The sequence below is a fragment of the Pseudopipra pipra genome, chromosome 5, assembly GCF_036250125.1.
Source record: "Pseudopipra pipra isolate bDixPip1 chromosome 5, bDixPip1.hap1, whole genome shotgun sequence".
Classification (NCBI taxonomy): domain Eukaryota; kingdom Metazoa; phylum Chordata; class Aves; order Passeriformes; family Pipridae; genus Pseudopipra; species Pseudopipra pipra.
Window position 1 is genome coordinate 8605151 of NC_087553.1, and position 25864 is coordinate 8631014.

The window sequence follows — 25864 nt, forward strand, 5'->3', positions numbered from 1 at the left end:
GCCTGAGGCTTTTTCCTATTCAAAAAAAAAAAAAAAAAAAAAAAAAAAGCTTGCAAAAAGAAAGAGTAAAGACACTTTACATCGAGAAGAGTCCCGATTCGTGTCTGACGTCGTAGCGCTCCTGATTCCTTTTGCCAAAGCCTAAGTATCAGATCACTCTCACTCTGCATGGACAGTTAGAAGCACGAACTGTCTCAGGACGCAGCGGGATGGGCGGAGGGGACAGAGAGAGAAGAACACCGGTGTTTGCCTCCGCCGGTCGCCCGCCGGTCCCTAACCCCGCACCATCGCCTGCGGCACGAGCTGCTGCCCCGCAGGTCTGTTTTACATTTCTGTGCAGATATCGACTCATCACCGCCTGCCCCGTAACTCCGGGTGGTCCCGGCAGGTGCCGCCCGCCCGGCGCAGGGCGGCTCCCGCGGCTGCGGACACCGGCGCTGCCCGGCACGCCCGGCTCCGCCACCCCTGCGGGCACCGCGCCCCCCGGCGCCGCATCTTCCCGCTGCACGGTATCCTCCTCGCTCCCCACCACCACCACCTCCCAGCTTCTCCCTTCTCCCTTCCGCACCCGCGGAAAACCCCCCGCGGGCGCGCACAGCCCCGCCCGGCGCTCACCTCTTTGCGCGCTGCCGGCAGCGCGGAGGGGCCGCGCTCGGCGGTGCCCCCGGCGCGGCGCTCGGCGAGGGAGGCACGGCCCGGCCCCGGCCCCGGCCCCGGCCCCGGCCCCGGGCGCTCCCCCGGCGCAGCGGCGCGGCCGCACACGGCACAGGGTCCGCCCGCCCCTCCGCCCGCCCGGCGGGGCTCCCGCAGCGCCCGCGGCCGCCGAGCGGGGCCGCCGCGCCCCCTGCGGGCCGCCGGGAGCGGCGCTGCCGGTACCGATGCCGGTGCTTTTTCGGAGGAGAGGACGCAGCCCCGTAGTTGGGAGCGCTCGGCGGTACCGCAGCGTTTAACTTACGTGGGGGAGCGGCTGTTGTTCGCTTGCACGAGTTCTGAGCGAAGCGCTTGCTAGCGCCGAGTCTGCCCCGCGGGTTATTTTAGCGTCTCAAGTATTCTCCTTCCCTCCCTCTCGCTCCCTTAGCGCTGCTCGCCAGCACCAGTCTGTGCAACCCTGCGCAGAGCCGGAGTGTCTCCCTGTCCTGACACACATGACAGCAAAGTGACAGTAGGGCTGCTGCCCCACTAGACCGCTTTCCAGTAGCACCAACTTTTCGCGCGGAGCTCTTCCGACTTTCTCACGTGGCTTATGGCAAAGGAAAGTGTCGTTACTTCAATTTGCAAATGTGGAAAATGAATGGTGTGAATACATCAGCCTCTCCAAGAGGTTCGTGTCACAGCCAGGGACCAACTTCTGAAATTATAGGACCAAATTTATCAGACAGCTCTTACTTCCATGTTTATTAAACTATCCAGTAACATAAAGATACATTAGTAACAGATGTGAACCAGAGCTGGAAAGCGCTTAGAGTTCAGTGGATGTTCCTCCTCTGTTTCTGTTCCAGCCCAGATCTGAGTGAGATACAAAGCGAGTAAAAGAAAAAGCTCTCCACTCACTGTGTTCCTTGATGAAAAATTAAATGGGGGTTGGATTTGAGAAGATCTTCCATGGTCCAAGTGTCTCTACAGGAGCATGATAAACGTTTAGGAGGCAGGGTGGCAGATCTGAGGAGAAATGAGCACCTACTATTCCCTCCAAGATGTGCCAGCTGCAGGCACTCAGGAGCAGATCTTAAAATAGTTTCACTGCATATCATTGAAAAGCAAAAAAAAAAGTAAAAAAAAAAAATAAAAAATAAAAGGCAGATGTGAAAAGCAGTAGTGTGGTTAATGCTTTACTTGTTAAAAATAAATGCTGGATCTTTAAGCCTTCACTCACTGTTTGGTTTGCATAATTTAGAGGGATTAGCTTTTTCCATCCTCCTAAGAGAGGAACTGGTGAGTGTCTATTTTGCATCTGGGGAAATGTGCACTAGTCTCGAGGCCTGACATTTGTTTTGTGTCTGTGGAATTCACGCCGTATGGGGCTGTCAAATTAAATATGATAACTGGCTTTTCCAAAGCAGCAGATAATTTATTGGTCATTAAAAATCCTAGTGGCTGTGCAGTCAGCTTGTGCTGAAGTCTCTTATTGGTGCCAAGGCATAAGAATTTAGTAAGCACTAAACATGGACACAGGCAAAGGTTTCGGATGGTTCAGGCCCAAGGCTGGTCCAGGGCTGCTTCAATTGCTACTTGTTTTCTGTGTGCTCACTGTGTTTCTCATACATAATATTGATGAGTTTGAGTGGAGTTTTTTCTACCCAAAATGGGTTTTGAAAGCCTTAGGCTTTAGTCCTATAGACCAAGGGCCACCTTGCTTTGTCATAAGCAATATTTTTTCGGTACTTGTGTCTGACATGGTGTATTTTCTCAGTGGCACTGCCACTTCTGCTGATCAAAAAAATGCTTATGGTTATTATCTTGGAATGGGTAATGAGATCATTGAGTGAAGACCATAACTCCACTGACTGCCTGAATGATGGGGCAGGTTAATTTTCTGCCCTTCCATTTTATGAAAATTAGGGAGAAAGGAAGCAAAGCTGAATGTACGTGGGGTCTGATCCCAGATAGTCTGTGTGCTGTCAGTCTAAATTCAGCCTGATCCATCAGAAGTCAGGAGAAACCCCTTTCCACCCACCAGAGCCATGTGCCCTGGATTTCTCCCTCTTTCCCCTTGCATCTTTGATGAGTCATAGTGTTTCACAGCTTACTTCATTTTTTAAAATAGCACTTTGATATATTTAAAAATATATTCTTGCTTTACCAGGAAAAAGAGCAGTCCCAGCACAGAAGGATAGCTGGCTTGTGGGAATTATTGGCTGAGAGGGAGCTAAGGGTAACTCACTCTTTTTTGTAGGCTCCTTTTCTACACCTGTCAAAGCAGTGAAGTGTTTCTACTCACAGTCATCAGTGAGTTTATCTGTGGCTTTTGGACTCCTAAGGGCAACACTGAGCCTTGCAATAAGGCAGAGCAGGTGACCTCCTCTCCCTTGGGGAGCACAGGCACTGCAGCTGAGTCACCACCAAAGAGCTGGGTCCAGCCATGCTGAGAACATGGAAACTGTGGCTGCAAGTTCTGTAATGTGGGCCTGCACCTCAAAACAATTCAGAGTGTTTTCTTAATTTTCACAGAATATCTTCTGAATGTTTTTGTGTTGGCTTTCAGTAATGTACATAAATCTGTTCAGTTATGTTAAAAAAATTGCAGCTTTGTCATTAAATTATGAATGACCTTTACTGTTAGTTTGATTTATAGTCAATATGAAGTATTGCTCTTTCAAATTAATATTGCATTTTCTCATATTTTTTCCTGTAGCTTATAAAACACTGAGTTTATTGTGATGAGTTTTGTTAAGCGTAAGCCAAGGATTTAAAACTTCTTTTCCTTTCAACTTTTCCCTCAATATATAGAAGAAAAATCAAATATGTGTTTCTAAGATACAGGCTTTATTCTTAATAATTTTTTATGTCTAATGGAGTAAATAAGACCACAATCCTGCAAATATTTGTTTGTGTTTAGCCTCCCATGGACAGGCTTAATGGAGTGGCCAAGGCAGCTACAGCTTCCCCATTAGTACCACTCGAAGGTGCACTGCATAGCTGCTGGTAGAATCCAGGCTTCAACATTCTGAAGGGCACAGGAGATACACAGGGGATGCTCTTCACAGCATCTTGTGGATCTCATGCATGAAAATGCCTCTATGCTATGCCCTAATGCAGACCTTCTGTCTCAGTAGGTGTTTGGCACGTTTGTGCAGAGATGTGTGGGCTTGTTGCAGTAGCAAGACTTTTGTCAGGTGTATTTGACAGTGATACATGTGCAAAGCTGAGACACACAGCTCAGTGGGAACTATTGCCAAGTGGAGTAGCAAGGTATTAGCTTATGCTTTATAACACGTGGCCAATAGATACTCTTCCTGTTGCACAGGGTAAAATGCATAAATTTTGCTAATTTTTGATTCTTCTCATCATTGACTAGGTTGTGTCCTGACAATCTGTCCTTAAAAATGGGCAAACTGTGACTCCACACTCACGGGAATACAGCTGTGACTGCTCTGACTCCATCACAGCCTGGTATGTTATTATTGGGTTTGCTCTTTGTTTAGGGTTTGCTTTTCTGGTATTATTTCTCCCTCCACAGTTACTCAGATCACAGAGAGGTCCTTTAATAGGTTTTTGATAGTGTAAATAAATTGATGTATTATCAAAAAGAAAGCAGGTTGGCTGTAACTCTGTTGTACGTATTTTTAATGATTAAATATCTACTTGCTTTAAACCTGAAGAAGTTCAGTTTCTTCACCAAAGTAAGACCGGACTAAAAATAAATCAACTAAAGAATAGTCTGCAAATTAGTTAGTACCCTCCCACCAGAGAGATTTGTGTTATGGTTTTAATAACATCCACTTAGAGAATTAAAAAACGCTGGTAACAGTTGCGACAAGTTTTGCAACAAATGTGCAATACCAGACTTTATTAATGAATGAGTTACAGCGCTGTGTCATCTTAATTTCTTACAGATGTGTTCACGTTCTTTGAAAGGACCAGTAGAAATTGTCATAAATTCATTTACTGTTCACAGTAATGAATGCTAGCCCTTATCCTTCCTCAGTGGTATTATGACTGCAATCTGGGTTGCCGTAGGGATCCCACTGTAATTCATCATCGCCTCAGTGTTCAAATTCTCTGGTGGAACCAGATATTGGTGTCGACAACATCTGGAGTTTTACGTCTCTCATCTTTTTTCTGCCTCCTTCCTTCTGTTTAATCAGGAGAATGGGAAGGGGAAATTACTGCCATTGTTAATATCTTCAAGACTCCGAATGACTGCTGGGACTTTGGAGGATATTTAGACGTAGGATGGAGGAGACACAGGCCTGTTCAAAGAGGTGAGACTGAGGAACATCTGCTTTTGGCATACTGTGGTGCCAGTTGTCATAGCATGCCTGGAAAGGTGGGAGGCCACTCTTCCATCTTCCATTCTGAAGCCAAGCTGTGGATTTGACATTTCTTTCTTCTCCAGAACACCCACAACGTCCTCCGGGATTTTGTGGGACACGGCCTAGAATGGAATTTGAAGCGCTCTTCCTCCTACTGCTTCTCACTCTCACTCTCCTGAATCCTTTTTTCTGTTTCCAACTCAAAGCCAATGGGCTGCGTGACATCCTTCACAGATCCTATAACTCCCTTTCATAGGAGAGTGTCTTGGGAACCTGTATAGTTCTCTCTCTTGTATCAAGGAGAACCATATGTTAATTTGGATTTTAAGCAGGAATCTTTATCCATGCCAGATCAAATCCTGACTTGCTTCCCACCCGAGTAATTCAGATGCAAATCCATTCTCAGGGGCAGGGTTTAAACAAGCTCAGGGATACACGGCAAGGTAAATCTTGAGTGTGGGCTGTTCCTTTGCATAGAGTGTGTCTGCCTGTCTGACAGTGTATGACAAGAGACTGCTTTGTGGGAATGTGACCTTGGCACAATAGACATGTCCTTCCTAAAAGGGCCTGATAACACGTGCAGCAAGGTGCTGTGTGAATCCTGGGCATGGCCAGGTAGCAGGATGGGGATGCACAATGCTGCCAGAGAACATTCATAGACATCACTGAAAGGGCTCACTCTGCAGTCCTGTGGCTAAGGCAAAGACAAATGCAGCAGTTTCTGCCATAAAGAATGTTTAGTTACATCTATGAAAACTTTGGTGTGACAAAATGATAGCATCCTGACTTTAAATAGTGTGGTATTTATGGATGGTGTAGTCTTGTGAGTTTGGAGAGGGATGGAATCAGAACTCTTCGACAAAAGACAAAATTCAGCTTGGCATCATATACAAAGCACTGGCTAAAGGTAGGGTAAAGATAAAAGGGGGAAAAGGGAAGAAATTGTCACCATGCAAATAATTTTCTCGACTCTTCTGTCTAAGCTATCCAGAACTGAAATGCTTCTTTTTATGTTAGCCAGACCACAGCATTAACAGAAAATGAGATTTGTTTGTTTGTTTGTTTGTTTTAAGAGAAACAGACTTTTATCCTTTTCTTGTTTTCTCACTGTGTGTAAGAGACAGGAATTTTGTTTATAAAATCCAGTAATGTTTATAAATTCTCCAGAAACATGCTTTTGTGCTTTCTTCTGTCTTGTCTGCTGTGCTTGTGGGAGAGGCTCACATAAAGATAATTCATCATCCACATTCAAATATAGCCCTTAAAATCCCTAACATCAACTTGATAAATGTTTGTCCACAGATGTGTTGTGACCACTACCTATCATGCTAAGTAATATTTTTACAATTTTTGTCCTTCTTCATCTATCCAAATCCATCAGTTGTATTCCAGGACTGTGCTGTGCTAGGGAACCAAGCTTTGTGTATCGAAACACTCTGCAACTGGAATGGTCTCTGCACAATTCGTGGCATCTTGTAAACATCTTGAAGGAAAAATAGTAAGTACGTTTTTCAGTCAAGGGTTGAATGATCTGCTGTCCATCAGTCTTGCTAACTCAAACCTGATTCACCTACCCAGGGCTGTTGGGGACTGAATTATTTCTTCTCTCATTCATCTCATCATCCATCATGTGTGCTTAGACTATGTAATTTTACCATGAAGTGCACCTGTGTATTCCTTCTCTTTGGTGCTGTTTTAGAGAAGGATTCTCTGGAATTTGCATTGCCACTTTTCTCCACAATATTTGGGGACCAGTTGTGGAGCGGAAAAAACCCCACCAACTACTTAAATACTTGATATTTTAGCATCATCTAAATACTTTTTTGGAACTATCCCTGAATTCATTGTGCATAAAGCAATGAGGAGACTCAAGCAACCTCGGACCCTTCTCTGTTCAGGGCACAGCTGGTGAAGGAAATGAGCTCTTCCAGCATTATAGGAAATAGTTGGAGTTGGTAACAGATGCTGAGCATTTCTGTTCTGCTCTGTGACTACAGGGCATGAGGAGATGGCACTAGTGAAAAATCCATCCTCGTCTGGAAATCATTATTGCTAACCAATCTAGCTTTTGTATAATAATTACTGTTATAATATTGCTTGTCAAAGTTTCTGTGAGCTGGTTTCTGGGGCTGTGTGTGCAGTAAAAGTTTCGGGGATAGACAAAGACTTTTAGGCACCATTTGTAAATGAGTAATTAATAAACCAGCATAAAAGTTCATTAGGACAGAATGAGAGAGGCAGTCAGAGACACCCTCCAAAGAAAAAGAAGGAAATGTTAGCAAATAGATGTTACTAAACCAAATTTCTCAGCATGTTACCCTGGGAGGTGGAGAAAACTCTATAAGGATTAATTTTAAAAAGCAATTAGTAATACCAAAAGTTCAGAAATCTTTTAAGCACACGTCAAATTCCTATGGATTCCCTGTTCAACTGATGACAAAGCTTGAAGGATTCAATAAGAAGCAGTAATTAAAATAGCAGAAAAATTAAGTCTCTAGTTCTTTAACCAGGGTTCCCATCTTCATATAAACACAAATCCCATGGAAAACAGTGTAACATTTTTATAGAAATTAATTAACTAAACAGTAGCTAGTTTATTTAAACTGTTCATTATTTCAGTATCCACTGATAGTAGGATAGCAGGAATACAATTAAGAGTCCTCCAAAGGGAACACTATTCTCTGATGCCTATACTATACCCTTAATTAGTATGGTATCATCCATAATAATAATGTCTTTTTAAAAATTCATTAAATGTTTTGGGTGCTAGTCAGACAAAAGACTAAAAGAACAAACTATTCATTTTTAAGTACTTACAGCTAATACTTAAAGTTAGTTTAATTTATTTTTTCTTTTGGCTTTATCTAGAAAAAAAATCCTACAGAAAACTCATAATTTAGAGCAATGAATATAGCTGCAATGTCCCTGCATGATTAAAGAACATCCTGTACGATGGCACATTGTGGGTTTTTTGTTTGTTACTTGGGTGTTCTGCCTGAGGAATGAAACAGCATGTTTTCTCTAATGTCACAAATGATTGCAGTTCAGCCACTTCATACATACAGTTGCAGTGCAAATGAGCACTGAGAAAGAATACTTCAAGTGAAATATCTTAGTTATAAGAATTTTAAAACACTTTGGCTGGTGTGGGTTAAATTTATTCTAAACTGTGACAGTGTAAACAAAAATACAAGTACTTTTTCCATAGTCAAGATGATTTCTGTTTACAGATTCTATTTACATCTGGTTAGGGACAGAATTAATCTGAAGTCCTTGCAGCAAAGAGTGAAAGATTAAGACTTTTCTGTTGTGTTTCAGGCTGAAACGTCAAAACGACAGCTCATTGCTGTCCTTGAAGCAAAACAAGGAGACACCAACATATTTGAAAGTGTTGTGCACAAAGCAGTAACACTGATGAATATAGCATAAACGGTTTTAAGTATTACTACTTATATAGAAGTTCATCAATTGCTTACCTAAAAGTTTTGGTTGAAAATGTTAGAAGATAGTTGTGTTTCAAATTTTTTGATGTCTGTTTGGGAAGTCTTTAAGGGCTCATGATAATGATGAAGAATTCCCAGGCACACACTTTCCGAGTTTTCTGTTGATTCGAAAACACCAACTCTTGTCTAAAATTACTGTTAATTGAATCACTATTCATCTTTTGAGTGATTTAATTAACGGATGTGGAATCTGACGTGTCTCATACCAGCCTGATGTTCAGACAACAGCGATTCAGTATTTTGTAAATACCAGTTCTGTTCTAGATGTTTTCAAGCGGGCAGCCAAACTGAGGGAGCCCATACCATCAGTCTTGCATATGATATGAATGTTTCTCTGTGTATAGGTTACTCTGTATTGTGAGGTTTCAGCCTGGGTACCACATGATCATTTGTGGAGAGTGTCTGTAACTGGTGTCTCCATTCTTAGTGTTACTGTTAGTGGTATCCTGTTAAAAACAGCTGGGGGTGATTGGGTTATTTCATCCATTTTATACACATCTAGTCTAAGCTACTGCTCTTTCTGCAGTCCATGGAGTTGCCTCTAACAGGCAGTTCATCTCTTCTCTCTCTGAAGGCATCTTGGAGGCTCCAGTGTTTCAGTACAACCTGGCAATTTGCTGATACAATCGACTTCCAACAACCCTTCTCACCCAGCTGGAGACTGATCACAGGCATCCTACCTCCTCTTACAGTCAGTCACCTGTTTTGGTGAGATGCATCAAGTTTAGCACACTCATCTTTTTTTTTTCCATTGACTTTGAAATGATTTAATTAAGTAGCTCTGATGGAGTCATTTACTATTGGTCAAATAAGTCCTATTTCCACCTGAAGTCTTGAAGGTTTAGTTCTCAAGGTCCATCCCCATTTCTGAAGTGACTGTCCTGCAGCTGTAGGTGTAAGATTTCTCTCCAGTATTTAAAAATTTGGCATTCATATTCTATGCAATATGACCTACCATGCAAGTTTGTGGCTTTCATTCTTGTTTTTACAGAAGAGAAATCTATAAAAATGGAATGTGTTTCTGGTACAATTTTGTGTATAACTTTGGTCTGCAGACAATTTTTTGTTTTCCAGACCACAACAGAAGCATTCTGGAAAGCTTCATCTGTGTGATTCCTGAGAGCTTTTCACCCAAAAAACTTTGCTCTTAACTGGTGGTTTTGTCTCCCTCTTTTACAATCGAAAACGTACACAGCCACTTTAATGGTGAACTGAAACCTGTCTGCCTTTATTATAAGATCTGAAGCAGTCACCATCATCACCTGCAGCTAAATAAAGGGCTTGATTGTGCCTTCTCTTAAGCCTTAAAGGGGTAGACAGCTTGGTTTTAAAGAAGTCCACTGCTGTCCTCACTGCTAAACTTCAGTCACTCCCCTGGCAACCCCTGCACCTCCAGATGCACACAGCTGCTTAACGTGGGCTTCAGGGTGGTACCTCTTAAAAGGCTCAGACTAGCAATCTGTATTTAGCAGTTTGAATTCCTAGGCTGGATTTCAAATGAAACAAAGATATTTTCCCCTTTTAGGTTTCCTGGGGATGCCATGGTGGGAGGAACGCATTTCATGTTGGTTTTTTTTTAAGGCAGGCAGCGTGTGCATTCCACAGCCCTGTGCCATCTGCATCGTTAAGCCACCTTCTTCCATGATTTATATAAATCTTACAAGCACCAAAACTCTGCTAGCTATCCAGCCAAACTAAAAATAACCTCTGAAAATAATCCAGTGTAAAAATTTGCCTTCCAAGAGAAGAAGCAGTCTATCCTTTACAGCCCTCTCAGCTGTGTTAAAACACTGATGAAGTTACTGTTTATTGATGGTACCAGGAAATTTAAAGCAATTATTTGCTTTAAGCTGCTTCCGTGTGATAATTAGAGAAACCTGGTGTAGGTGCTGCTTTGAACTATTAAAATGCTGTTAAATTAATGCTATGGAAGAAATATATTGAGCTCTTAAGATTACACATGCATTGAAATTTCCCTAGTGGGGTGCAAATTTATCCCTCATTTTTTTAATTTGTGCCACTGTTGAACACTCATCCTCTATTTTTCAGTGTTTTCCTGATTGTGTTCATTTTTCACATAGCTAATTGGAAGGTTGTATTAATGAACAAAAATTTGCAGAGCAAAACCAACACTGTCAGCGGGGCTGTTCATTAAATCATGCTTTCCATGTATACCAGCCTAAAACAACCCTAATATTTTCACTACCCTCTAAACAACCAAAAGCTGGGGATGTGGTTTCATAATTTTGAAGGGCTTTTATTTTAGGAAGGGAGATTCATCTGAGTGCTGCTCTGTTGTCAGTGTAGAAAAGGAAGGATTCCTTCAGGTAACTCAGGACACCTGCAGAGCTTGATTTCTGGTTCATGTAACCCTTGACAGAAGCATCTCCTGATCACTGCTTACAAATGATGTTTAGACCCCCTTTATAAAATTAATTTCTTGGAATTAATCCCTTTGCCTCCTAAGACTCACAGCTCCCTTAGGTGTCTTCCCACTCCTGTGCCAGGTAAGAGGATGGTATGTAGGAATGCAGACTCCTAGAAATATTTATTAATGGCTACATCAACCACAAATGGTTGTTACATATGAGCTCTGAATTTATCAGAAAAGGTTCATTGCATGCTACATGTGGTGCCTTTGAAATGTAATAGCCAGCCATCTCCTGCCACACAGAGGAAATTTCTAGACAGGGACCTTACCAAAACTCTTCAAACATTTTCATTTAATGTTTAAAATGAAAACAGAAGAATAACAATAAAAACAAAACAAAACAAAACCAAAACCACCAGACCATTGATAGCTATTTTGTGATGTATTGGGTTTCAAACTGCTGAGAGTGAAGCAGAGCTCTGTAGGCAAATCATAACAAGAAATGTTTTCCCTCTGTTATCAGAACAGTAGCACTGTCTGAGTGAGCATTTCCAAAAAGAAGTGAGGTGGAGAAGCTTCAGATTCTATGTCTGCCTGGTTTAATAGTTGAACTCTGAAAAGCTTTGTCAATCCTATGCAATGAGTATCTGGGAGTATCTGAAAAAAGTGTTGGAAACATTTGTTAACAATAGGGTTTCAGTGGCTGAGTTTGAACTACATTTACTGAAGGCCTCTCTCTGATGCTATTGGTCTCAGACAGCAGCATTTACATTTAAACACCACCTTTAAGCCCAAGGTCCTACATCTCCTGACTTTTTTTTTTTTTTTTTGCAATGACTGTAACAATCACTGCAATGTAGAAAGTATGTTTTTATTTCTAGCCTGTCTAGCCTACAGTATGATAGGACTAACCTATATATTCAGTGTTTTAGAGTGTAATGGTAATTTTATTCCCTGTATTTGTCACAGACTAAATAAGGCACATCACCTGTTAGCCCATGATTGGAGGGTATGGAGCAGAGAAATTGCCTGTGTTGGTTGTGGCTCATTTTAGCATGCATATTCTGAACTTGGAAGAGTATAGGGATTAGCACAGCCCTGTGCAAGGATGACACCCAAATTTATGAGTTGTTTCACATCATGTCATGTGGTCACGTGTCCCTGAACACACCTGAGCTTGTCTAACCTTGAAGCTCAGCAGGGTTAGACTCCAAAAACCAATACTGGGTGCAGGCTTCCAGCTTAACATAAAGGGGAAAAATGTCACCCTGAGGACAATCAGACCTTGGAAAGGGCTACCCAGAGAGGTTGAGGACTCTGTTCTTGCAAACTTTTAAATCCCAGCTCAAGAAAGCCATGGGCAAACAAGTCTGAATTCAGTGGGGAACCTGCTTTCAGCAGGAGGCTGAGCTGGAGAACCTGCTGAGGTGGCATCCAACCTGAAGTATTCTAGAATTCTGTGATCTGAGGTTGAATTTTATGTATTTCAATACCTTGATGTAATTTTTGTTGATAAAGTTGCATGCTTACATGAGTTGACTGTAACGATAATATTCAAAATTATGATAATTGTATCATAAGAAAGAGGTCATGCTTTGGCAGGAATAGAGAAAAAAAATTTAATAGCTTTCTAAAGACAGCACTAATTGCTATAAGGCTTACTTTGTTTATGCATAGGAAAATTTTTCACCAATTGCTAATGACAGACTAACGGCTTATAAATGGAGTAAATAATAAAATAATAAAAATAATTGCAGTAGAGTTTCTTAGAATAAAAGCCTTTTTTTCTTCTCCTCTTTAAGAAGTATAAATGACCAAAACCAGGGGTATGTTTGTGATAGAAGCAGAGTAGGCTGGAGTATTCTCAATACACAGAAATTACACGATTCAGATATCACATAAAAGTTTTGCTTTCCAAGATTCACCCACAACTAAGCTTCTTGTTCATTTAGCAATATACTAGTTTTTCTTTCAGATGGAAGAAAAAATACTGGGTATTTTGAAAGGGCATGTTTTTGGGGTTGGTCTTTTATCCTTCAAAATATGTGATTACTCACGTGTGTCCAAAGTTGTCTATTTCTTCATTGTTGAAAAAGAACTAATTCATTGTCCCTTTGGCTATTTTGAAGACCTGGATGGCAGGGTTGAAGGGTTTAAAAATGTAAAAAGTCTGACATTTTCCAACTATTAGAATACACTTTTTTACAAAGTGTAATTGCAAAGAGGATTGACTGTTTCAGGAGAGGGAAGGTGTGGGAGCACACACACGGGCTGGCTTTGAAGAGAGAGGGGCTGAATTTTGACCTTGATTTAGGTATTTTGCAGCTGTGATCCTCCTTAGTGGAGCCTGTCAGTTAGAGCTCACTTTTTCTAGGGCTGTGAAATCCAGTCCTGGAGCTGTGGTCTTTGCCAGCAGGCATGTTTTGCTGGTTACTTTTAACTGTAATTAGTCCTAATGGGTTCAGGAACATGTTGTTGGGAGGAAGGTGCTTGTTAGGTGGACCACATGCAACAGTGGCAAAGTCCTTTAGGGGGAGGCTTGGTGGAAAAGGCTGGGTTGCAGGGAGAAAATAATCATTTGCATCGTATAATTAAGAAATGTATCACTGAGTATACACCTAGTGAAGGTAAATTATGAAGGCTTTTGGACAGATTAAATCTGGAATTTCATATTGTGTGCATTTTTTTGCGTTTTTTTTTTTATGTAATATATTTAAACGGCACACAAAATGCATATTTGATCTGAAATTACACAGAAAAGACTAGTAACACAGTCTTTTCAGAGAGACAAGCAGAGAGACAATTCAAATAATTTTGGGAACTGCAGCTGCTATGAAAGGCAGCAGCTTTCTTTGTAGGAGTTGCATGTGGTAAAGATGCCACAGCAGTGTTCTGTAACCTGTCGGAAGGGACGTGGAGACAAACAGATATCTAGTTACAGTTCTTAAAAGAACCTGAATAGAAATTTAGGTTTCTGAACACCTTTTTGAACCTATTCTTTACTTGCTGGTTAAATTAGGCTACAGCCAGACTCTAGAACCTTGGAATAGTCTTTAGATTTCCAGGCTGTGTGCATGTCCAGATGTATTTTGATGCAAGTCAAGACAAGGCCCCAGCACATCCCAGCAGTTGTAGTCTGCCTTGCTTCTACCAAAAGGCAGATAGAAACCATCTGGCAGCAAAACAAAGCATTTCTTCTTGTATCTCCACAAATCAGTATAAATGTGGGCAGCTTATCTGGGCCCTGGCTCTAGCAGGGCAGTGGAACTGATCATATTATTCAATATACCACAGATCTGTTGATGTTAGTATTTCACTAACTCTTAAGATCCATCTATTCCAGGACCAGCTCAGCTTGCTTTGCTTGCTGAGGGCTGCCCCACTGCATGTTTTTGTCAAAACACACTGCAGGAAAAACATGCACAAGATTGTATTAATATTAACACTAGAGAATTAACATGCATCATATCATTGACTTCTACCAAAGCAGATTTTGTTTGAGTGATCGTGTGTGAAAGTCCTTAATTATAGTAACTTTATCCAGAAGCATTCTTAGCACACTTACTCAATAACCATCTGGTTTTTTTGTAGGATAGTCAAATAATACTCCTTCAAAAAAGAGAAACTAAGTGCTCAATATATTAAAGAAAATCAGGATTAATCAATGATCTACTACATTATAAGCAATTTGCATTTATAATAAAAATACTAAGTATTTAAAATTCTAGCACTCTCATGGAGATGCAAGTGGAAACAATCTGCTTAGAATCATTTGTCTTAAAGCTAACTTGAGCTGGTATTGCTGTTTACTAGATTAGGCAAGATGTTTTTCAGCTGATAAATAAGGAATGGGGGTTTTGCCAGATGATGCATTCTCCTTAAATCAAAATTGACTTTGAAAGGATTTGCTTTGCTTCTTATGTAATTTTTCTCTTATACAGCGTGTCTGAGGTGAGCTTTGGCCAGCTTTGCAATGAGATGTGATTACTTTCTACAGCTCTATTTAACTGCAAAAATTGCTGTGATCTGCAAATCCACTCACATGCTGAAGTTCAGACTAAGCTATTGTCAGAACTATGGAGAGACATGGAAGTCAAGAGATTGTGTCACTTTTTCTGCATGCTTTGGGAAGGCAAAGAACAGATTTTGCCCATCAATGTGCAGTATGATGGTATCAAGTATAATAGCCTATGGAAATTATAAGATTTTCACAGCATTTTGTCAAATAATTTCAAACAGAAAAACAAGGTAAAATTGCATGGGAGTTGAAGTCTACAGCAATGTGAAGGGCTGACTTTAATATGTTTTGAATTCAACTAGAATAAAGAAAAACAGAATTTGTCAATGCCTCACAGGTGAATGAGAATTTATTCCCTAGCATACCATGGATTTCTACCTCAGTGATTTTTGCCAGAAATATTGTGACTTTGTTTTTTAAAGACTTGATACATCTAGAAGTTAATCATCTCCCGTAAACATGCAGGCCTCTAAAGCTTATTGGAGGGTACTAATGGATTTTAATTTCCTTTTTCTCTTCCTTGTTTAAGTCCTCTTGGTTTATGCTTGTTACCAGGAAGAGCTTGTTGGCAAAGAACCTGTGCTTTTTTTCCTTCTCATCACAAAGAGGAGGAAAATTATACTTTAGTATAGTTTTATGCAACTGTACAGCAGGATCTACAGAGGGAAAGACTTTTTTTCCTAGTGACCAGCTGTCTGAAACCAGCAGTGCATGAACACATTCATTCACCCAGATAATAATTTCCTAGATTTGATTTAAGATACTTCATTGAAGTTATTATGTTCATGTAAAAGAGCAACAATATATGAGTGAATCAGGCCTTAGGCCTTGATTTTCATCCAAAAGATAAAAGCAAATGAAGAAATTCAGAGAACAAAACAATGGGTAAAGAACTGGAACTGAACCACTTCTGGAGGGAGGTTTAGGACTTAATCCTGCAAAGAAAAATCTTCTCTGGCCCTGATCCAAAACCAGTACTCAAGTCTTAACTCTAATTCCATCAGCAGTTTCACTGAAGCCAAATGTCTGTCCAAGTGCTTTGTAGACTGGGGCCAGAATATCAATGATTTGCAGAATTAAGCCCTCAAAGAAATGATCTTGGTCAAGTGATAAAGATTTGACCAATGGGCTGAACTTGGAAGAGAGATAGGAGGATCTAGCTAGGGCATATCAATGGGTTGTAAAGTCAAGTGAGTATTTAGGAAGTTGCAGCAAAACCTGCTGAAAGAAAGTAGCTTTAGTATTCTTTAAACATTTTCAACTTTTTTTTTTTCCAAGTAAGTTCATTTCTAAACAAGTTTTGAAATAATACAATGTTTTTGAGAACTGATAATTTTTGTTGTGGCAAAATTCTTTTTTTTTTTTTTTCCCCTCAAACTTTCTACCCAAATTTGTTAGGTTGGAATTTAGAGTCAGAATTTAAGCATACGAAAATGCCTCCACATTTGTTTTCTGGATGTAGAGGTTGTTTCCTGGCTTTCTTCTGAAACAAATACTTCTGGTGTCCATTCTAGTTATCTGAGCGGTATATATCACTCTTCTTTTTGCAGTTTAGTGGTACATGTATATAAATGATATATGTAATATATTCTTATTATTTACCATCAGCATACTGATGCAGGCTATATCATAACCCATTCCTTGCAGATTGCTGTTTCTTGAGCTGAAATCTTTCTTAAACCATTTAAGAGGTTTGTTCCATGGTTCCTACTCTTTTCAAGTAAACAGGAGAGAAGTATTTAGGCTGTGGGGGTAAAAGGCAGTATCTGAATGGTGAATTTCTTTTCATAGGGCAAGTATGCCTGTGGCAACATCAGTGGAGATGGAAATAGATAGTGGATAACTGCTTGACACTGAAGGTAGGTTTGGTAAGAGCATTCCACGCTGAGTGAGGTGGGAGAGCAGCTCAGAGCACTCAGAGACAGCCCAAAGCTGACCAGTCTGCCTTAAGGGGTGACAGCAAGGACTGATTTTGGGGAGCCTGGATCTGCCTGTGGTCTCCCCCCTCTAAGGCCAGGTTGTGTTTCAGCAAAAGGACCACGCTCCCCATCCCTCCCAGCCCCGGGAGAGGTGTGTTGGCAGAGGCTCCTGGAGTGGGAGAGTCACCTTCCTTCACCCACACTTCCTCCCATAACTGGGCTTTGAGTGGTTTCAAGTCCTGTGGGGCCAGTTATGTCTGGCATCTCGGGCTGCTGCATTTTGGGTTCTGCATGTTCCTTTCCAAACCAAATGTGACAAAAATTTCCTTTTTAAGCAGTGATTTGTGCAAACAACCCAGGAATCCGTAGCTCATATGTGGCTCAGAGTTCAGCTTCAATTTTGAGCTCACACTCATTGTCTTACAGCAAGCTGGTTTAGAACTCCTCATGCTTCCCAGGATTTGCATTAACATCCAACGCTTGTTGTTGGGTTTTTTTTCCTTGGACATTTGGATCTGGGACTGTGATTTGTGCTATTTGAGACAGGATATTTGGATCCAGACATAAAGTTTACATGTAGATTTAATCTGAGCTGTCTCGAGTTATGAGGACATGCAGAGGAAGAGAAATGGGGAGTAAAGAAGGTGACTATATTCCCCAGTGTGTTCATGTTCAGCTTCATTTGTATTTGGACAGAGATTTGAAATGATTTTCACGTTATTTAAACAGGCTGCCTCTTTATGTCTTAATCTAAACTGGAAATCTTTCTAAATAGATGTTTTGAAAAGCCCTGCTATAAACTAATTATAAATTGCTGATGTGATGCAGGAATTCCTAATTCAGAATCAATGGCTTGTGGTATTTTACTGTTTCCACTGGATGATATACTGGTTAATCATTAAGATGATTAAGAGGAAGACATGAATGAAAGTAACTGCAGATGGTTCTTAAACTGCTGGAGTGCTACATTTAGATTTCAGATAGACCTCCAGCTGTTTATGTTCTCAGCATGCAAAGCAAAGGTTGCCCCACAATTAACTTTTACTGCAAGCACCCAGCCAAGACTTTGACCACACAAATGCCTACTAAGAAAATTTCTACAGCATACCACTTCCTTTACATTTATGCCACGCTTCATTATAGGTGGTAAATAAACATTAGATAGCAAACAACCAACAAGAGTCCTTTTGTCTACTACCCTACATAGGAATCATCTAACCTTAACAGGGAAGATGTGCTTTTGCAGTTCAACCAAGCTGGTAGTAGTCTTTCTGTATTTGCTTTTCCTTAAGAAAATGCAGTTCATGCCCTTTCCCACTGAATAAATGGTTCTAATTATCTGAAACATTTAACATTTTTTCCAGTGTTTAATCACTGGCCTCCAAAAAGCCTGGACTTGGAACAGAGCCTTGAAATTCTGTATGACCAAAACAGTTGCTCTTGTCTGACTTAATCTTGCCCACCTCAGGGATAATTTACAGCTATTTGATCTTCTGTGTAAAATACATCCAAGGATAATGACCTATAGCCTCCTGCAGTCTCACTTGCTCACACAGGATATTCAAGGGTTGCTTTGGTTCAATTGAGAAATAATATTTTCTAAAAGTAGCCTCAGTGAAAGCCATTCCACCCAGGAAAGAAAGCCCTGACCCTCCATCTCTCCTGTGCTCCTGGTGGGCCACTCTCAGCACTCCATGGGCAGCAAAAGCTTTCTGTGAGGGCACCTTTTGTCTGGGAGGAATCTTCGTCCACATTGAATTTTGGGAGTCGAATGGCCAATTTCTGCACAGGGCTCCTGGCTACTTGTTTTGGAAAGTCATTTTTACTGTGTGAAAGTACCAAAGTCTAACTTGGGATAATGCTGCTTCCTTAATAAAGATACTTGCCAGGGTGGTAGAAAATAAAACCATTAAAAAAACCCCTCATTACAGCCAATATCATTAACAACGTTCCTGAAAAAGGGAAACTACACTTAACTGAATGTCTGTGGGTTTTTCTAGTGCCTAAGGAGATTGAACTTTACTTGTTCATGGTGGGGTACAGTGTTTGTTGTGCTCCAGAAGTGGCTGCTTCTCAGTACTCTGATGGCTTCAGGCAAACTGGGGTTAATCATATACTCTGCAGAAAGTGGAAAACTGGTGGTCTCTCAGATGTTTAGGTTTGAAACTACTATTCACTCTGCACAAGACAAAAAAAGAAAGGTGTTATCCCAGGGAGCAATCCTTTTTGCTGTCGTTTTCTGCTATTAGCTGAATGACTTGATATTCTGAGAAAGTTAACTCAGATGGACTTACGAAGATGAATGTGTAATTAGGGGTATAATCCACCTCCATATCTGAGAAACTGTGTAAAACCAGTGAGAAGGAGCTGTACAGCAACAGTCCCATGTGCCCCTTAAGCCTGATGCTGATAGTGACTCCTTGGCTGGAACCGTGTGACCTTTTGAAGGCTTGTAATGGAAAGAGGAAGAAATGTCTCCTGACTGTAAAAATCTAGTTTACCCTCTCCATCCATGATAAATTAACTGCTTTGTTAAAGTGACAGTTTACCCTGTTTGGATGCCAACAAAGGCAAAAAATGCCTGCCTGGCACAAAGCATGTGAGTAAGCCACATGCCTCTGTGCACCTCTGGCTTGCTGTGCCGAGGCTAAATTCACAGAAATTCAGAATTTGAAATATGCCTAAGAATGTATTGGATGCAGCATCAAAGCATGGACTTGATCACCGTCATCCATTCACAGTCTTACAGAGTGTAGTAATGCATATTTTCCTGCTTATTCTTAGATTGACCCCTGAGAATTATTTTAACTCTTGCTGAGATCGGGGGAGTGGACAGGCTACACTAGAGCTTTGATATATTAGCTGATTGGAGCTTCTGGCAGCCTTCAGGATGGGGTTTCTCAGCAGCAAGTTCTCCAGAGGATTTCTGAGGGTGGGATTGCTGTTAAGTTTTTTTCCTTGATCACAGCCCTGCTCCTAGTAGAGTGTGTGAAACAAAGGTTCAAATGTTGGCATATTCTCCTATGGGATAGCAATATTCACAGTAGAAAATTTCTCTATCTGAAATAACCTACACAATTTATTTTTTTTTTTTCTGACCCATGGTGCATTCAGATGAAGCATAATCTGTGATTACTAGTATGGTTATTAATGTTTCTGTACTACTTTTCCCAAGGTCACCCAAATTAATGTAAAAAGAAAAAAATCATAGAAGCTATGCGATTATTTTTCTATAAAAATAGGGTATCAAGAATTGAGAAATCAGGAATTCCTGATACCTCAGATGCCTGAGTTAGAAGTATAGGCATTGCTCAGCTCTGATGCAGTCTTTGTAGAAAGTTTAACATCTGAATTTCCTCCAAAAGCGCTAATTCTCGCCAATGACTGTAGAAGAATCCTGCTGTACCTAGGTTCTTAAATTTGATACTTAAATTTGGATGGGATTAGTTCCCCTCACAACTGCTAGCACCTTCTGGGGCTTACTTCTGTTCCTCAAAAGCTTTGAAATCTTTGATAGAAAGATAACTGTAGTGGTTTGGTTTTTTTCCTCACCCTTTTTGGAACTGGATATGGACCTTACTGGGGTACACTGGTAAACCACTGGGAGGCTATCAAGAAATAGATCTTTCAGACAGTTTAAAATAGAGTCAGAGTAACCAAAATGCAGAAGATGCAGTGTATCCTTTCACCAGTCCCAGAACATATGCAGGTTAATCGAGCAATGTAAAGTAATGCTCTTCATTGCACGTGTAATATTAGGTTTAAGGAAATTTGAAGAGGGGCTAAGAGATTTTAAAATAATCTTTTGCTCCCTGCAGTAGTTAATTACAAGCTGTGAGTGCTGGTTTCTCTCCAGTGCTTCTGCTAAAGAAGGTGAAAAATTTCTTTCTCTCATCTAGCTAAGAGAGCTGGGATCCTGAGATGTGTAAGATCTTTTTGGCTTCCAGTGGAGATGGTGCAGCTGAGCAAAAGTTCCTTTCCACCTCCTGGCTGTATACTCCTTATTACAATATGTCGCTAACGTTTATGCAGAATTCACACTGTTACCATCTCTTGCTGCTGTTCTCAGAGTCCCACCTACAGACTTTTAGAGGAAGAAACATTTCCTTTCCACCTTCTTTCATGGCTCTTTAGCAATTTGGTCCCCATCACAGGCATGGCTGAGTTGCTTACCCCTGCCTTCCCAGCCCTTTGAGCCACATCCAAGTACTGTCCCATGAAGCTGCTACTTCGTCCCCATCCCTGCTACACCAGAATATCAAGCCACAGGAGAGGCTGCTGCCTTTTAACTGTATTTTTTACTCTCTTAGCTGTATTTACTCCCTTAACTGTGTTTCTCCTGTGGTTAGGAGAGAGAAGAAGTGGGAGCAACCCAGACAAGATGACCTTGGTGCTTCTTCTGCCCTGTTCTGTGGGTTCAAAAGGCTCTGGAGTCCCTGGGTGAGGATCAGTTGCTATGGTGTGATAAGGTGTGCACACGGCCATGGTGCTGCATTTGTCATTTAATTTCTGTACCTTTGATTGTCATGATGATGTAGAAGGCTAAACCCACATGCAGCTCATGCTACGTTATGGGTTGATGAGGTTTAGAGGGAATTAGCATCCTCCAGCTGCTCATTTGGGGAGAAAAAAAGAAAAGGAAGAGAAATTATGAATACTCTTGCTTACTTGTAGCAGTACTTAAAATATCGAGGCTTCTGGAATAAATCCTTTGCCCAAAGGAGTCTTAAATGTACTGAACCTGGAATGTTTATTTACACCTCCTCTGAGCCTGTCAAGGTCGGCCAAGTACAGACCACAGAAAGTATCAAGCAGAGAATATAATGAAACCTAATTATTCCGAAACCTTTATCAGTCCAGAAAACACATGTAGGAAACCTGTAAATGGGGGGCAATTAAACACAAGTATCAGCAAAAAAAAAGTTAATTCGACGCTGGAAAGTATCTTACGGCGAATGCCCAGTGTAGGCTGAAAATAAACAAGTGATCTATGAAACGGAAAATACGAGTAATGAGAAGACGATTGTGTTACATCTTCAGGCTCCCGTGTGTAACCCAATCCTTAAAAACCGATCCAACATTGCCACCTGCAGGTCGCTTTGGCGAGGAGCTGGAGGGGCCACGGGCACAAGCGTGGAAGTGGGATGGGTTCGTGCCCTGGTACAGCCCGAGGGCGGGGCATTAGCCAGCACGAATGCGTGGTTATATTCTTCGAACGCAAAATGTAGCGCTGCTTTGAGACGCTGATAATTAAAACACTCTTCCTGTTATAAAAATGGCCGTTTCACTGATTTAAGAGAGAGGAATTCATTAATCACGGAATCATTCAATCAGTCAGGCTGGAAAAAGACCTTTAAGGTCATTGAGCCCAACCATTACCCAGCACTGACAAGCCCACCACTAAGCCATGTCCCCAAGTGCCATATCTAAATGGTTTTTAAATCCCCCCAGGGATGGTGACTCCACCACTTCCCTGGGCAGCCCGTTCCAGGGCTTGAGAACCCTTTCCATGAAGGAATTTTTCCTAATATCCAGTCTAAACCTCCCCTGGCACAACTTGAGGCTATTTCCTCTTGTCCTTGGGACAAGAGACTTGTTGCTTGGGAGAAGAGACTGACCCCTACCTGCCTACAACCACCTTTCAGACAACAGCCTTGGTGATCCAGCTAAATTTCTCTTTACAGTTTCAACTCTTCGGAGTCACTCACCACTCTCTTTTGCAGTGTATGTTTCTCAGTAGCTTCATTTATTTCCTTGGCTTATACTTGCAGGGAATTTTGGCCTCAGGTGAGTTACACCAGAAGAGAATTTCCCAGTTATTGGCAGGTCTTTGGTTGAGTGCAGTCACTGATCATTTTTAAAAATTCTGTTCAAGGGGAACCTATACTTCAGCAAAGAGTGAGTTTAGCTGATATGTATGTTTATTCAATGATATTGTATTTAAATGCAAATATTAAATAATTATTTCTGTTTCTTCATAGTTTCTTTCACTAATCATACATTCTGATTGTAGTGCACACATTAGTTCTATGCCTTCATTCCTATGAATGAAATACAAGAATGAACAGTAAAATAAAACTGTTATCAACCAAAAGAAAATGCTTCACTGGTACACTATATATACACACACACATATATATATATATATAAATATAAAACCTGTTATGTATGTGTTCATGCCTACAAAGAAGCCAAAATAAGAGGATGATGATGCATCTAAACACTCCAAATTCAAGAAATGGGCATCACTGAATTCATTTGTGTTCAGTTTATGCAGGTGCTGGGTTCACTTGAGAGAGATGTTAGAAGATACAGTCTATAGTATCCTGCTGCTTTTCAGAAGGCTACATTCCATCCTTGGGGTGTACAGAGAAATTAATAAATACAAAGTAATGTGTTGATTTCACTGAATCTGTGCCTTCTATGAAGACAAGCTGAGAGAATTGAGGTTGTTCAGCCTGGAGAAGAAAAGTCTCCAGGGAGACCTTACAGCACCTTCCAGTACCTAGAGGGGCCTACAGGAAAGCTGAAAAGGGACTTTTTACAAGGGCATGTAGTAACAGGGCATGAGGGAATGGCTTTAAACTGTGAGAGGGTAGGGTTAGATTAGATATAAGGAAGAAATTCTTTACTGTGAGGGTGATGAGACACTGAAACAGGTTGCCCAGAGAAGCTGTGGACTCCCCGTCTCTGGATGGGGATCTGAGCAACCTGATTTAGTGGAAGGTGTCCCTGACTGTGGCAGGAGGGTTTTGGAACTAGATGATCTTTGATGTCCCTTCCAACTCAAACCATTCCATGATTCTATGACTTCTTTCAGCCGAAGGTCTGGAATGTGGCATAAAAATCCATATTGCTTGGCAAGTGTTTTATAGACAAGATTTCTCTTCTGAAACGAGGAAAATGAAGCACATGGAAAGCTTGCAGAGTGTGTTGCCTGGATGCAGGATGACAAGTGGTCAGCTGCAGCAGGAGAGCTGCTGGTGGGAAAAAAAGTTGAGCTGCAAAGGTGATCAGTGCCATCTCTGTCAGTGAGCACTATAAAAACAACCAAAAAGTTCTTGCAGTATTACATACACATGGCTCTTCTAGGAAAAAATAAGGTAGAAATTTGTCCTGTTCTGCCCTATGTTGACAGCATAACTGTTGTATAGTCCAAGGAGGGCTGGAAAAGCTGAGAAACTCATCCTTATTCTGCCATGTTGGTAGTAAAAGCAGCATGTCTCATTTCTTTCTGAATTAGCTCTCACTTCTGTAAAAGTTCTGCACAACTTCCAAGTCCATTATTTTTCTTAGATGAAAGTCTTATAATAGTATATGGCATATACCTTCTATATTTGAGAAATATTAATTAAGTGGACTTATTTTTTGCTATTATTTCAGATGCAGCTGGGATTGGGAAAGGATGGCCTGCTGTTCAAGAAGGGAAGAACTATATTTGCAACACTATATTTTAATCTAAATGTAATACTGGATTTCTCCACCTTGAGAAGCTTGAAGGCTTCTTTTTTTTTAACACATCATTCCTCAAAGAACATACAGGTTGTAGATTATGCTAAATGAAATTAGTGATGCTGAAACTATCCATTGCAATGTGTTGTGAAAAACATGTACTTCAAGTAATTGTTTTGGACTTATAAGCATGTGGGCCAAAATGAGAATGAACTGGAAAACCTCCTTCTAAAATAATTGAGAGCCTCAGAATTGTTTGGTGTTCTTCTTTCTATTCTCTCTGGCTAGTTTCAATCATGATATTTGTATTGAGATTCTCTCTGGGATTTGGAATATTTCTTGCCTTATTTCAGAGCAAAGACATCAGATTGATGTAGGCTGTATCATTTGCAGCTGTATGTTATGTTGTGTATGATATGCTCCAATCAGACTGTAGGGTGTTTTTAGAATTGGGCTCCTGAAACCTCATAACTCTCTTAATTTCTTTCTCTCTTCTATCTTGGAAGGCTGTGTTGTGCTCATATCCTAGTTACATCACCATAGGCCAAGGAGAAGCAAATGGGGCCGTGCTCTTGCTTCAGCCTCTGCTTTAGAGTTTTGCTTCTGCTGCATTCTGTGAATTGTGATATGTAAACTTCTGTTGGCCATAAATCCCCAGTCCTGTCAGAATGAAGGCAGATCATAAAAGGGAAAGGAAAGGTAGGATGCATATTAATGTTTTTAAGCTTTGCTGAAGACATCTGGCCTGCGGTGATTTGCTTAGAAGAGGATGAATTGTAATGCAAACTCAGGAAGAAGTGGGATCCTTTAATGACAAGTGTCGAGTATACAGGAAATGTATTGTTTATAAGAGCCAGTGGAATCAAAACAGAATTATAAAACCTTTCCAAGATATCCCTGATGCTTCAAAATGCTTTGGAGAAATCTATTATATTTGGAGAATTTCCTCAGCAGGAATTCTTCATGTAATCGAGTTTTTTCTGCAAAGTCTTCTGTTTTAATAAAGAACTTCTTTGTAATCCAAAGTTACAGTGAATTAAGTGAAGGCTACACTGTGTTGTTTTGTCAGCAAATAGACTGGTTTGTGTTAAATGAGTGTGTTTGTGCCCTGTAGTGAAAGTTCCACGTTCCAACTTTTTTGTTGCAGATGGACATCAATATGAACCCATAACTTTATTCCTGTGGATGAACACCTGCAGCCCTACAGCCCTGCTACCTGAGGAGGGACTCACTAACCCCAGGCATATCCCTGGTGAGCTGGAGGCTGGAATAGAGATATCCAAGCTAGCAGACCTTCCAGCCAGTGTGAACTTCCAACGTGGCTCTGAATGCAGCCCAGCCATTTCTTGGGAGTGTGGTGCTGAGACTAATACACCTGCTCCAGAAGAGTCTCTGGCTGTGGGTCCTGCAGATGTACCTGGGGACAGATTGGTAAAGTGAACCAGACCTGTGATATGTTTTCTGAAGGGTAACACTGGACTGATTGAATATTCTATTAACAGCAGCACTCGCTCGTTTTGAAAATGAAATACAGAGAATGGAAAATTGCTGATTGCAGAATACGTGGAGGTCAACTATTACAGTCTTTGTGTGAAATAAATATTGGATACTAATAAATAAGTGATGTT

At 40.9% G+C, this 25864-nt stretch overlaps 1 protein-coding gene and 1 long non-coding RNA gene across 5 annotated transcripts in view; one reads left to right on the forward strand and one right to left on the reverse strand.

Annotated features, from left to right (window-relative positions):
- Nucleotides 1–716, reverse strand: part of RERG (RAS like estrogen regulated growth inhibitor) — a 103137-nt gene extending 102421 nt beyond the window's left edge. Inside the window, exon 1 of the mRNA XM_064654357.1 lies at nt 616–716. The gene's annotated coding sequence lies outside the window, so the exon portion shown is untranslated. The remainder of the gene's footprint in view (nt 1–615) is intronic.
- On the forward strand, nt 34–25864 carry LOC135414080 (uncharacterized). 4 transcript variants are annotated; one of them, XR_010430565.1, is made up of 5 exons: nt 34–317; nt 4016–4110; nt 4806–4922; nt 6355–6471; nt 9051–9785. It is a non-coding gene; the product is annotated as an uncharacterized LOC135414080 (long non-coding RNA). The 4 variants fall into 4 exon arrangements; XR_010430564.1 differs by lacking the exons at nt 6355–6471; nt 9051–9785 and adding an exon at nt 24168–25864 and having other exon boundaries at nt 37–317; XR_010430567.1 differs by lacking the exons at nt 6355–6471; nt 9051–9785 and adding an exon at nt 25384–25864 and having other exon boundaries at nt 37–317.